Genomic DNA, 12,265 nt, shown 5'->3' with positions numbered 1-12,265 from the left:
ATGTTGGTGTTATTGCAAAAAAATCAGTAACAAAGCCAAGGTGGTGAGGAATCGCTGCCATACTCGACAGTCCATCTTTCAGTGAGCTAATAAAAAGAGAGGCCATCTCTAAAAGGAATGAACGAATAGGATTACTTGTAGAGGGCAAGTGACATCAATAAAGTGACTCTGCACTAAGAATTGGGCTGGCGCAAAAAGATCCAGAGCTCAGAGGGCAGAAGATCCGAACAAAAACAGAAGTCCAACAAAAGGAGAACATGGATGTTAAACACCTATGTGGAGTGGCGCAGTGAACAAACTATAATGCGCTACTTAAACAAAAAAAGCTCGAAGTAGATGGAAGAGAGGGATTTCTTGCCGTCGAGGAGTTTAACAACTTGTATGGAAAAGTTTTTGGGGGAATTTGCCGTCCTGCATTCACACATGACTATTACCCTAAACTTCTTTAGAGAAAAGTGTGCCAATGTGAATAACTTGCAGAGGCTGACCCTAAAGAAACAGGACAAATGGTTTATACTGCCTATTAGAGGCAGATTTTTCATCACTTTGTAATGTAGGTGCTGTCACTTTGTATGCTTTTTAAAATGATCATAAAAATTGATTATTAAAATAAAAAAAAGACACAGGACATAATCAAACTGACTTAGCTAGAGTACAAGGCGTGGTATGGGCCACCCTAAAACATCAGAGACGGACCAATAGGAGATGGGAATTCAAAGAAATATCTCTCTGAGAAATAAACATGAGACTTCTCTTGGTGCCAGAGGATGAAGGTGAAATTCTGAAAGGCTTTATAGTGCTCTGGAAGCAGAGATGTATGTGCACGCATTACACACATTTGGCAGTGTCCCTACTTGTGCCATGAAGGGTCTTTCACTGGGTTCAGAGTGGGACACTGCACCCTTTTATAGTAAACATTCTGTCTCCAGCGCAACCATGATGGACATGCATTAGTGAAAGGTGGGATGGTTGTTTCACTGTGTGGTCCACAAGTCGCTGCTGTGCTGGTGGCAACTGGGCCTGAGTGACGGCATGCATCTGCACGTTTATGTACATGGGAGTACAGAGACCCACCATCAACCTTCCAAGGGGTGCATTGACTGTGCACCATCTTGATGTGTGGCACTCAGCCGCTGGTCCTCCTGACAGTCTCTTGGCCTTTTTAACATGCTTTAAATATGGCGTGGGAGCAGAGGCCAAGTGTTTTCTCATTTGCCTGGGGCCAGGCCCTCATTCCAATGAGGACGCATCCGCCTTATGACCGCCCGGCACAAAATGTGCATCAGTGTGATCCGTAATAATGAAGGGACTGCAAAAGTATCTGCAGCCCCTTCTATAATACTAAAGGACAATAATCAGACAAAAATAGAAGTATAATCAGACAAAAATAGAAGCATAATCAGATAAAAATAGAAGCATAATCAGACAAAAATAGAAGTTGCACCCGAGCAACCCAATGCAATACAGCCCGTGGAGTACACAGCACAGCTCTCTTGGAAGTTAAGCACCTGTGTTAACACTAAGGACACCGGAGCTGGCATACTCACAATGGGGAGTAGTGCCATGATCTTGAACAATGAAGACATAAAGGATAGAATCTTGAAGCAGCCCGACAACGAGGCAAAATGATAAGGAGTGATGATCAAATTCACATCTTTTTAGGCACATCTCAAACCATCGTAGAAAGGAGAAGAATGTTGGAAATACTAAGGGGGGACTTCACAGCAAATACGATTACCCACAAGACTGAGCACAGTGGCCATGGGAAACCAATACTTATTTTGTGGAGTGGAAGATGCCTGAGAATTACTGGACTCCCTGGAGGCAGAGTATGTCCCTACTACATGCATGAGAGGGGCTTCTTTCATTCATGAACCATCGGGTAATGCCGTACCCACACCTGGTGCCTCAGATAAAATATAAGAGCATCTTGCAATGAAATAAAAATAGCTGTTGAGTGAGGTTAACAGAAAGGTACCAACCCATCCTCCTTGGTTAATCATTTTACCCTATCTACCACCATTAGAACATTATCCTTATGATATTGCTCCTTCACAGTCTAGGGTCAGTCACAGCTCCAGAATGAGCATTTAAAAACACCATCTGCTTGAAGAGGAATGATGCATTAATTGACAGTGGCAGCACAATAGAAACTAAGTATGTGCAAACCTGAAAAAAGCAAAGGAACCTGCAAACAAGTATTTGGATATACGAACAGAGTAAATGGCAAAGATAATTATATGGGAGAACAAGAACTGCGGAGAATACATCTAGTACGTTGAATCACAATCAAATTTGGTCAACATAAGATTCACTCTAAGTTCAGTAAAGTTGTTAATAGAGAGGGCAATCTAGGTCCTGTCTGTTATATGGCCCTTTTGGGAAAATTATGAGAATGTATTTAACTGTCTTATATGTCACAGTGGCGCACTGTTTACTTCGCTGCTCAAAAAACATATGGCTGAGATACCCGCCACCCCCTCTCAACACAATCCCCAAGAATGGGATACCGGAAACGGTTCTGAACTTTTGGAAGACGGGAGGGAGTGACCCTCCCGGCCGTATTTATTAAAATATGAAACAAAATAAAACATTAAAATAACAGTTTCATATTAATGTACAATTTCATTTCCACATTGCGATGTTTGGCTAACCTTAACATATTCTCTAATACAAAGGTTCTCCTAGCCGAACTAACATCCTACAAAACGTTTAACTTGAAATTGTACATCCTAACGTTTAAGGGCCAACGGCAAGGTCGTAACCGGTGTCAAGATCCCTAAACCAGACATATCCCCCCCACTTGTGAGGGGCGACCGCACAGAGGTGTACCTCAAGTGCATTTACCAATTTCCCTTGACTTGACGGGGGCCCCAATAAACTCGACGCCATTTAAAGGTCGTCCGAGGACTCGTGTGAGGTATCTAGAAGGTAGCGTAGACCCCCTCCCAAACCCCACACAACTTACCACATCTGCCGTCGCAGATGTCCAGGCCCCGGGAAATTCCCCAGGAGGGGGCTGTAGCCCCTCCTACCCAGGAAGGGGCCTTGACCGCCTTTCCTTTCCTTTCGGCGGCCCATCCTTAGAAGGGACCGCCTCCCCGTTGAGGGGCCAATGGCCACCTCCCTCGAGCGCTCCCATCCGTAATGGGTGACTCCCACCCATAGGGATCTTCCAATTACTGCTCACCGATCATGACCTTACCGCCCGACCAAAATAAATACGACAATTCTAACTAAATTACTAAATCACTAAATTACTAAAAGACAGTAATAATTACAACTTATAAAAAGGCATGATTACTGATCAACACTAGTGCATAATTACTTTATTTGCAAAACATATTACAATTTGACCATTCTTTATTGCATATTCAAAGTTATCACGATAGTCATCACAACCTGCAAAAAATAGTGTTACCACATCAAACTTTATTCAAAACCACTTGCTGTCCTCAGGGGCTGATGGGTGGGTCAAAATTGGCTCTTCGTTCCGTCTCGAGCTCACGTGTAGCGAGGAGGTGCAGCTTCAGAGCACAGGAACAAGAGGATGCTTTCTTGGCTTGTTGCTCCTTTTATCCGTCTTCAGGGCGGGCGTAAACCCGCCCCTGCCTGCCCCAAAGGGCGTGGCCGGCCGCGTCGGTGTCTAGGCCAGCCCACTCCAGGGCGGGAAAAAGCGCGCCCCGGCTACGCCGCTTCGGGCATACCAGCCGAGACTCGCCTCCCGCCCCAGATGGCTTCCCGGGGGGATCGTGGTACTCCGCCATACGTTCGGGGGGACCGAATGGTCGCCCCTTTCCAATAGCATTGTTTACTTAAAAAAAAGTTGTTAAACTACAGGCACAAATGACTACATTTTAAATATCTCCACAGGGCCTATATGACCCTCAAACTGCTTGTGAAGATGAGCCCCACAGTCTCCAGCATCTGTGTGCATTGTGGTGCGCCTTTTGCAGACTTCCTGCAATTGGCATGGCAGTGCTCGTCAGTGTACACATATTGGTAAGATGTTTTCTAACAACTGTCCATTATGGTGGAACGTTCTATACATCCCTCCCCCTTGATGGACCTTCTGGTGTATGTAAAACCTTTGAAGAGGAGCATTAGAAGGTTTACTGCAATGGCCTTATTGATAGCTAAGCGCCAGGTATCATTGCAGTGGGGTAGGCAACAATCCCCATTAGTGAGCACATGGATCAGAGATCTTGCATACTGTGACACCATGTGTGATACGTACGCCACACTATTACCTGCTTCATCATGCCCCTGCGACATTTGGCAACGACTGAAAAATTATTTACAGTCATACATCATTGACCCCTGAGAGTTCAAGTTCAAGTTCAGGTATTTGTATAGCGCACTACTCACCCAGAGGGTCTCAAGTACATATGTCCGTCACTAACTGGTTTGTCCCACATGCTAGCCGTAGTTAATGTACATTCCATGATATATCTTTTTTTTTAGAGACTGTATCCCTGCACCAGTATTATTGACTTGATTGTGCTTAACGAAACTGCTTCTTGCTATTTACTATTGCTCTTTTTATTTGTTTGATATGAAGAATATACTCCTTTGTATTAGTTTTTTTTTGTTTGATGTTAATTGTAATGAGGCGTCTCCTTTCAACGTGTTGGTGACTGCTGTCTTTCGCCAGGTCAAATCACTGTCCTGCTCAACTATATGCCTGGTTGCAATGTCTTTGAAATTTTCAATAAATATATATTTTTAAAGTTGTTAATAGAGATGTTTGTTCATCAGAAATCTTTTCATTTCTATTTTGAAGGAAGTGATCGAGGAATTGGCTCCGATAGTGGGTGGCCGAAAACCTGCACTTCCGGATCCACACCAACCCCAACACCACCCTCAGAGGAACACTCATCTACAGACCCCCCGGACCCCGAGCTCAGTTTAGCAACTCCATCGCCGACCTTGCCAGCACCCACGCACTTGCCTCCACGGACTACATCCTCCTAGGGGACCTGAACTTCCACCTCGAGAACAACAACAACGCCAACTTCGCCACCCTGATTGCCAACCTCGGCCTCAGAAAACTCGTCACCGCATCCACCCACGCCGAAGGCCACACGCTGGATCCCGTCTTCTCCACAGGCTCCCACGTTGCCTTCGACCTTACCACCGAACTCCACTGGACCGACCACCGCTGCATCCATTTCACCTTCAAGAAACAAACCACGCACCACCGCACCCATTAGCTGCCTCGCCGCTGCTGGCGCAAAGTCACCGAAGACCAGCTGATCACCTCCCTCACCAAGAAACCACCCACCAACCCTACTAACCCAGACGCCGCAGCCCGAAACCTCAGACAGTGGATCGACGACTGTGCCAACACCCTCGCCCCGCTCAAGAAACCCTCCAACAACCACACCAACAAAAGAGCCACCTGGTTCACCGTCGAGCTCCAGACCTCTAAACGCACATGCCGGAAACTGGAGAAGACATGGCTCCACAAACACACACCGGACAACCACGCAGCCCACAAGGACGCCACCCGCAGACACCACCACCTCATCAGATTAGCCAAGAGAACCTCCTTTAAAGACTGCTTGGATAACAACGCACACCACAGCAAAGAGCTCTTCAGCATCGTAAAGGAACTCTTCAACCCCAGCGCCAATGACTTCCCACCCTCACAAGAACTGTGAGACTCACTAGCCATCTTCTTCCGCCGCAAGATCGCTGACATCCACGACAGCTTCAACACCACGACCGCCCGACTACGCCAGACTCCACCTCCCCTGTGAACACCACTAGCGCCAACCGCCTGACCTCCTGGTCCAACATCAACGACGACGAGACACGCAAGGTCATGAACTCCATCCACTAAGGATCTCTGTCTGACCCGTGCCCACACCACGTATTCAACAAAGCAGACGCAGCCATCGCACCCAAACTATGGAAGGTCATCAACATCTCCTTCGAAACAGCGACATTTCCGGAAAGCTGGAAGCACGCCGAAATCAACGCCCTCCTCAAGAAGTCCAAAGCGGACCCCAAGGACCTCAAGAACTTCCGGCCTATCTCCCTGATCCCGTTCCCGGCAAAGGTCATCGAGAAAATCGTCAACATGCAACTGGACCGCCACCTGGAAGACAACAACATCTTGGACCCGTCCCAGTCCGGATTCAGACGAAACAAAAGCACCTAGACAGCCCTCATCGCCGCCACAGACGACATCAGGCCCCAACTAGACAGCGGCAAAACATCAGCCCTCATCCTCCTGGATCTGTCAGCCGCCTTCGACACCGTCTGCCATCGCACTCTAAAGACACGCCTCCTAGAAGCTGGAATCCCAGAGAAGGCTCTTGACTGGACGACATCCTTCCTCTCCGGCAGAACCCAAAGCATCCGCCTCCCACCCTTCCGATCCGAAGCCACCGGCATCATCTGCGGCGTCTCCCAGGGCTCATTCCTCAGCCCAACACTGTTCAATGTCTACAGGGCCCCCCTCGCACAAGATCATCTCCTACGCTGACGACACCCAGCTCATCCTCTCCGTCACAAAGGACCTGCACACCGCCAAAACCAACCTCCACGAGGGAATGAAGGCTGTCGCCGACTGGATGAGGAGCAGCCGTCTGAAGCTGAACTCGGACAAGACGGAGGTCCTCATCCTCGGACCCACCCCCTCAGCCTGGGACGACTCCCGGTGGCCGACCACACTGGGAACAGCACCAACACCCACCGACCATGCACGCCAATCTAGGATTCCTCCCTCTCCATGTCTAAGCAGGTCAACGCCATCTCCTCCTCCTGCTACAACATGCTCCGCAGGAATAACAAGTGGATCCCGACCGAAACAAGAAGAACGATGACTCAGGCCCTCGTCAGCAGCAGACTGGACTATGGCAACGCACTTTACGCAGGAATCCCAGCCAAACACCTACGACTACAACGCATCCAAAACACCTCCATCCTACTGCTCGTCAACGTCCCCCGCCGCAGCCACATCACCCCCCACCTGAGAGACCTACACTGGCTCCCCGTCGACAAGAGGATCACCTTCAAACTCCTCACCCACGCACACAAAGCACTCCACAACACCGGACCAGCCTACCTGAACAGCAGACTCAGCTTACACGCCCCCACCCGCCAGCTCCGCTCCGCCAGCCTCGCCCTCGCCGCTGTCCCCCGCATCCAACAAACGACCTCCGGTGTCAGATCCTTCTCCTACCTCGCCGCCAAGACCTGAAACACCCTCCCTACCCACATACATCAGGCCCAAGACCTACTCGCCTTCAGAAGACTCCTCAAGAACTGGCTCTTCAAGCAGTAGCAGCACCCCCCTCTCACCTCAGCGCCTTGGGGCACTCACGGTAAGTAGCGCGCTTTACAAGTACTCTGATTGATTGATAGGCCAGAGAATGAGCGATTGTAGGTTGTCTTCTTGTGGAGCTTCTGCAGTTTTAGCAATAGGGAATTGGCACTTCATAAGGAGCGACTGTTCCCTGACCGCTCACGTTCATTGGCCACGTAAATGGGAGTGTTGTGGAGTAGAGCTTTAGGGGTCATGAAGGCTATCTTTAGCTGCATCCTTGCTTCAAGCGGAAGCCAGTTTTAAAGTTTTTGGTCTGGACTGATATGATCAAATTCCTAGATCATCTAGTTGCCAAGTTCAGTACAGCTCTTTATAGTGCTAACCTTGTTTTGGCCAGGCCTGCAGGAGTAGCAATCCCGTAGTCTAATCTAGAAATGACAAGGGATTGTACTGCTAAGAGGGCAAGAAAGGTTTGATTTTCCTTAGGATGCACAGCTGATAGTTGGCTCCCCTAGTTGTTGGGCTGATATGATCTTGCATATTCAGAGTTATACCAAGAGATCTTGTGGAGCTCAATGATAGTTGGGAAACAGTTGAGAGCTGTAAGTTGTTTGAGCTATTCATGTATTGGGACAGAGCAGTTGTGGGGGGTGATCAGGAGAAATTCCATTTTGAGGGCGTTGAGCATGAGGTGGTTGTGGGTTAGCCAATGCTGGGTTTGAGGCAGGGTGTGGATGAGGGTCTTTACGTCTTCTGGGTTTTTCAAGCACAATGGAGTGTCGTCAGGATACTTATGACAAAGAATATTTGAGTACTTTAGAATTTCCGTGAGGGGTTCCATAAACAGATTGAACAGCGTAGGAGAGAGAGTGGATCCTTGAGGTACTCTGATATAGACAGAAGTGGAGTCAGAGAGGGTATGCTTGATTTTTTGTCTTTGAGATCTACTATGTAGGAATGACACAAACCAGCTTGAAACGGATCCATATAGCCCCATCCTAGCCTCCAGAAGGCTGATCATGCGGTCATGTTTGACCGTGTCAAAGAGTGGAGGATAGATCCAGTAGTGTAAGTAGGCATGATTCTTTCTGATCTAGCAGTCTCAGGGCATTATCAACAATGTGTGTTAGCACTGTTTGTGTGCTATGTCCCTTTCTGAAGCAAGATTGGCAATCATCCAGAAGATGTTACTTCTCAATATGGTCACAGATATGTAAGTGCACACATTTTTCTAAGACCTTTGCTAGTGTGGGGAGTTTGGTAATGGAAAGGAAGTTGTTGAGGTCAGACTGATCAGCATTGGGCTTTTTGAGTATAGGAGTGACCTGTCCTATTTTTAGACCTATAGCTAGACTAGGGAAGCTCCTGGAACCTTCTGGAATATGGGAGGGTCTCCATTTGCTGCCTTAGAGAGTGGTCACCTGACCGGAGAATATTTAAGGAAAGGAGGGCAACTTTTTAGACAGTTGGGGCATCACTGGCCTGGGGGAACCTACGCATGTGACTTAGGCGGTAGGGCAGAGGGGGGAACCTATACAACTATAAGTGACTGGGCCTAGGCGCTGCCTTCTAATTTGTGTAAGGGACTCTGACTAAACCCACTGATCGGGCCCAGTGTGAGGGGAACCCAGGGACCAATTGCAGTGAGCTGAAAGCATCTGCGTGTCTCCAGCCACCAACTCAACCCCCACCCTCCCTCTGGTCACCTAAACCCCCAAGGAACCATCTAAAAAGGGCCCAGAAGCCAGCCAGCACCCAGGAGGACACTTATTACTGAGAAGGACTACTGGGGATCAATCAGGTTACCAGCGCCTCCCATCTGCACTGTGTCCCTGCGCTGCCCTGCCTGGACTGTGTCTCTCCCCAAGCTGCCCTGTGCAGTCCTGTCGCAGTGGGCTGTCTGAACTGCCTAAAACTGTCTGAAGGGAATTGCCTGCTGAGCGCCAACTGCTGTGCGCTGGGCAGCGATGTGCCAGAACTGCTTGTCAAGTGCCCCCATCGTGCTCCACCAAAACGATGTGTCCCTCTAAGCGCTGGGACCACGTTGCGCTGCATTCCCTGACTCACCGCCGCAGCCCAGGACTGAGTGACTCCGCTGTTGGGCGTTGCTGCTGGGCGCACTTGGGGCCCGTAATTCACCACTGCAGCCCAGGCGCCTGCTGCCGCGTCCTCCCTCCATCACCCGAGATCCCCGCAGCTGTCTGCATCATCCCGCCGGCCCTCGGAGCCAGGAGAGGGCCGCCGCTGCACAGGGGTAGGCCACACTAGGCCCCGCTAGGGCTGACTAAGCCCGACACCATCCCCATGTGATGGGGGCGCCGGCCGCGTCACCGGCCACGCCCCGCCAGACGCGCGCAGCCATTGGCTTCGGATGCCGCGCCCCCAGTAGCTGCGCCGTCATTGGCTACTGAAGCCGGGCCCCTTCCCTAGTTCAAGTTCAAGTTCGGGAATTTGTATAGCGCACTACTCACCCAGAGGGTCTCTAGGCGCTTGAGGGAGGGTGGGTGCATTACTTATCGAAAAGCCAGGTTTAGTTGTTTTCTGAAGGAGAGGTGGTTCTGAGTAAGGCGGAGATGAGCGGGGAGAGAATTCCAGGTTTTGGCCGCTAAGTAGGAGAAGGATCTTCCTCCCATGGTGGATCTATGGATGCGCGGAATTGCGGCGAGGGCTTGATTGGATGATCGTAGTTGGCGGGTGGGTGTGTAGAAGGACAGTCGTGTGTTGAGGCATTCGGGTCCTAGGTCGTAGAGGGCCTTGTGTGCGTGGGTGAGGAGACGGAACGTTATTCTCTTGTTGAGGGGAAGCCAGTGAAGGCCTTTCAGGTGACCGGAAATGTGAGCTTGGCGGGGGATGTCCAGTATGAGTCTGGCTGAGGTGTTTCGGATGCGTTGAAGTTTTTTCTGTAGTTTGGCTGTGGTTCCGGCGTAAAGGGTATTTCCATAATCCAGTCAGCTGGTGACCAGTGCGTGGGTGACTGTCTTTCTTGTTTCGGTGGGTATCCAACAGAAGATTTTTTTGAGCATGCGTAGAATGTTGTAGCATGAAGAGGAGACGGCATTGACTTGTCTGGTCATCGAGAGGGAGGAGTCCAGGATGAAGCCCAGGTTACGTGCGTGATCTGTAGGTATGGGTGCTGTGCCCAGGGCCGGTGGCCACCATGAGTCGTCCCCAGGCAGAGGGGGATGATCCCAAGATGAGGACTTCCCTGCCGCCTCCTGATTGGTTCCCGGGCCGTGAGAGTTACGGAAGGCCCGGGACCTGCAGTAAACACCGCCGGAGGGGGCTTGGAGGAGCGCGCAAGCCCCCCGGCCAGCCACGGCCCCATGGGCTCAGAGGAGCACAATCGGCCCCGATCTGTTGGAGGCCTGGAACACGGGCGAGGGGGCACCCGAGCAAGCGCGAGTTCCCCTCCTCCTGCCCGACATTCTGCACCGCTCCGCAAGGGCCCGGGAGGGCCGAAGACCGAGGTAACACCTATGGTGGGCGGGCAGAGGGCCTGTGACTGCCAAACCCCCTGGGGAGACTGTTGTTGGGCCCAGTTACCCCAAATTACCCTGAAGTGGGCCGAGTTACCGAAATAGCGGCCTGAGATAAGAGTAACAAGAACTGAGGGCCCCCTCAATTGGGCTGTAGGCCTTTGATGACTGTGTGGTGGCAAAAGTTAACCCCTAACTGGGGAAGTGTTCTTCACCGACTGCCTGTAGGCTGGAGCTGAAAGGTTAATGCTGAAATGTACTAGCCTGCAACCAGGAAAAGTTCTTACCTGATGTGTTCTAACAAATGTTGCCTTATTTTCCAACGAATGGTCTTACTTCCACCTGATGAAATGTTTTGGCCTATCTAATGAGATGTTGATCAATGTCTAAAGAGTATCATTGCAGATGGTCATAATGAAAGGTTGACTGAATGCCTACAGTTATCCCATGACCTGCTCCCTTTGCTCCTCTAATGAAATGTTTAATGAGTTAATGCTGAAGCTACTACTGAATTGCCTTGAATGATTTGCCAGATGTGATTTTGATCTTAGATAAAAGTACTGATTTTAATAGACCAGCTGGTGTGGTGTCAGTTATTGTGTGCGTTTCCTGTCTCAGTGGGTGTGTGTGCTGTATGGTCACTTTACACATAAGCTTTCGGGTGCCTTCCTGTTCGTGCCAAGCTACCCCATGTGGAATTGGTGACCCCAGTTCTCACAAGATGTAGTCAAACGCAGTTATCACATTTAAACACTTGGGGCCCGAATACGAGTTTAGGCGGTGTGGGTTATACTCCACCACTGCATCCCCGCAACACCAAGATTTGCCGCCACCCGCCCGATTACAAGTTATTTGTAGTCTGGCAAGCAGGCGGCAAAGAGTTCCCATGGCGGTGCCACTTTTAAAGGCCACGTCGGATGTATGATCGTGCGATAGTACCCGACTTAATGTACGTGCAACAGTGGGGCATTTCTGCCTTCCCAATTTTCCCGGAAGAGACTGCACTGTTGAACTTAAGAGAAATCAGAAACAGAGAAAGTGACATCTATAAGAAGCTAAACTGATTTTCTCTCCCCATTTTCAAACTTACTGGAACATCTGTAAATCCCAATTTTCAGCCATTTTGCTCTTCTGTGTATATCACAATATTTTCAAAATCCAGTAGTTTTCTTGGATGTCAAACAGTCTGCACCAGAAGCAGTAGCTATAAATTCTATTGACTGAACAGTGCCTAGAATCATATTAATTGCTTAAGTATGGCCCAGTGGTCTCTGTGATCTTAACAGCAGAGTTCTTATACTATATTTCCTTACTTGATACTTGGCTACATTATACTCCATGTGCCTCAGTAACTCGATAATAAAGTTAGTACTAGCCAGAAGCAGGGCTTCCAAGTACAAAACTATATTTATAGCAATATGTTCTTTATATTTTATTAGAATTCTAAAAATGATTAGCTTGCCTAATGTCTAGATAACTTGGACTCTGTCTACCAATGACTGCCAGCTCCAAT

The 12,265-nt window shown here is 49.3% G+C and overlaps 1 protein-coding gene across 17 annotated transcripts in view; it reads right to left on the bottom strand.

Annotated features, from left to right (window-relative positions):
• The window catches only part of RAPGEF2 (Rap guanine nucleotide exchange factor 2), a 924,668-nt gene that overhangs the window by 180,781 nt on the left and 731,622 nt on the right, over positions 1–12,265 (bottom strand). The gene's annotated exons all lie outside the window — the stretch shown is intronic.

Source organism: Lissotriton vulgaris, chromosome 3_1 (genome assembly GCF_964263255.1).
Source record: "Lissotriton vulgaris chromosome 3_1, aLisVul1.2, whole genome shotgun sequence".
NCBI classification, from domain to species: domain Eukaryota; kingdom Metazoa; phylum Chordata; class Amphibia; order Caudata; family Salamandridae; genus Lissotriton; species Lissotriton vulgaris.
Note: the sequence above shows the minus strand (reverse complement) of the source record. Positions and strands in the feature narration are given on the sequence as shown.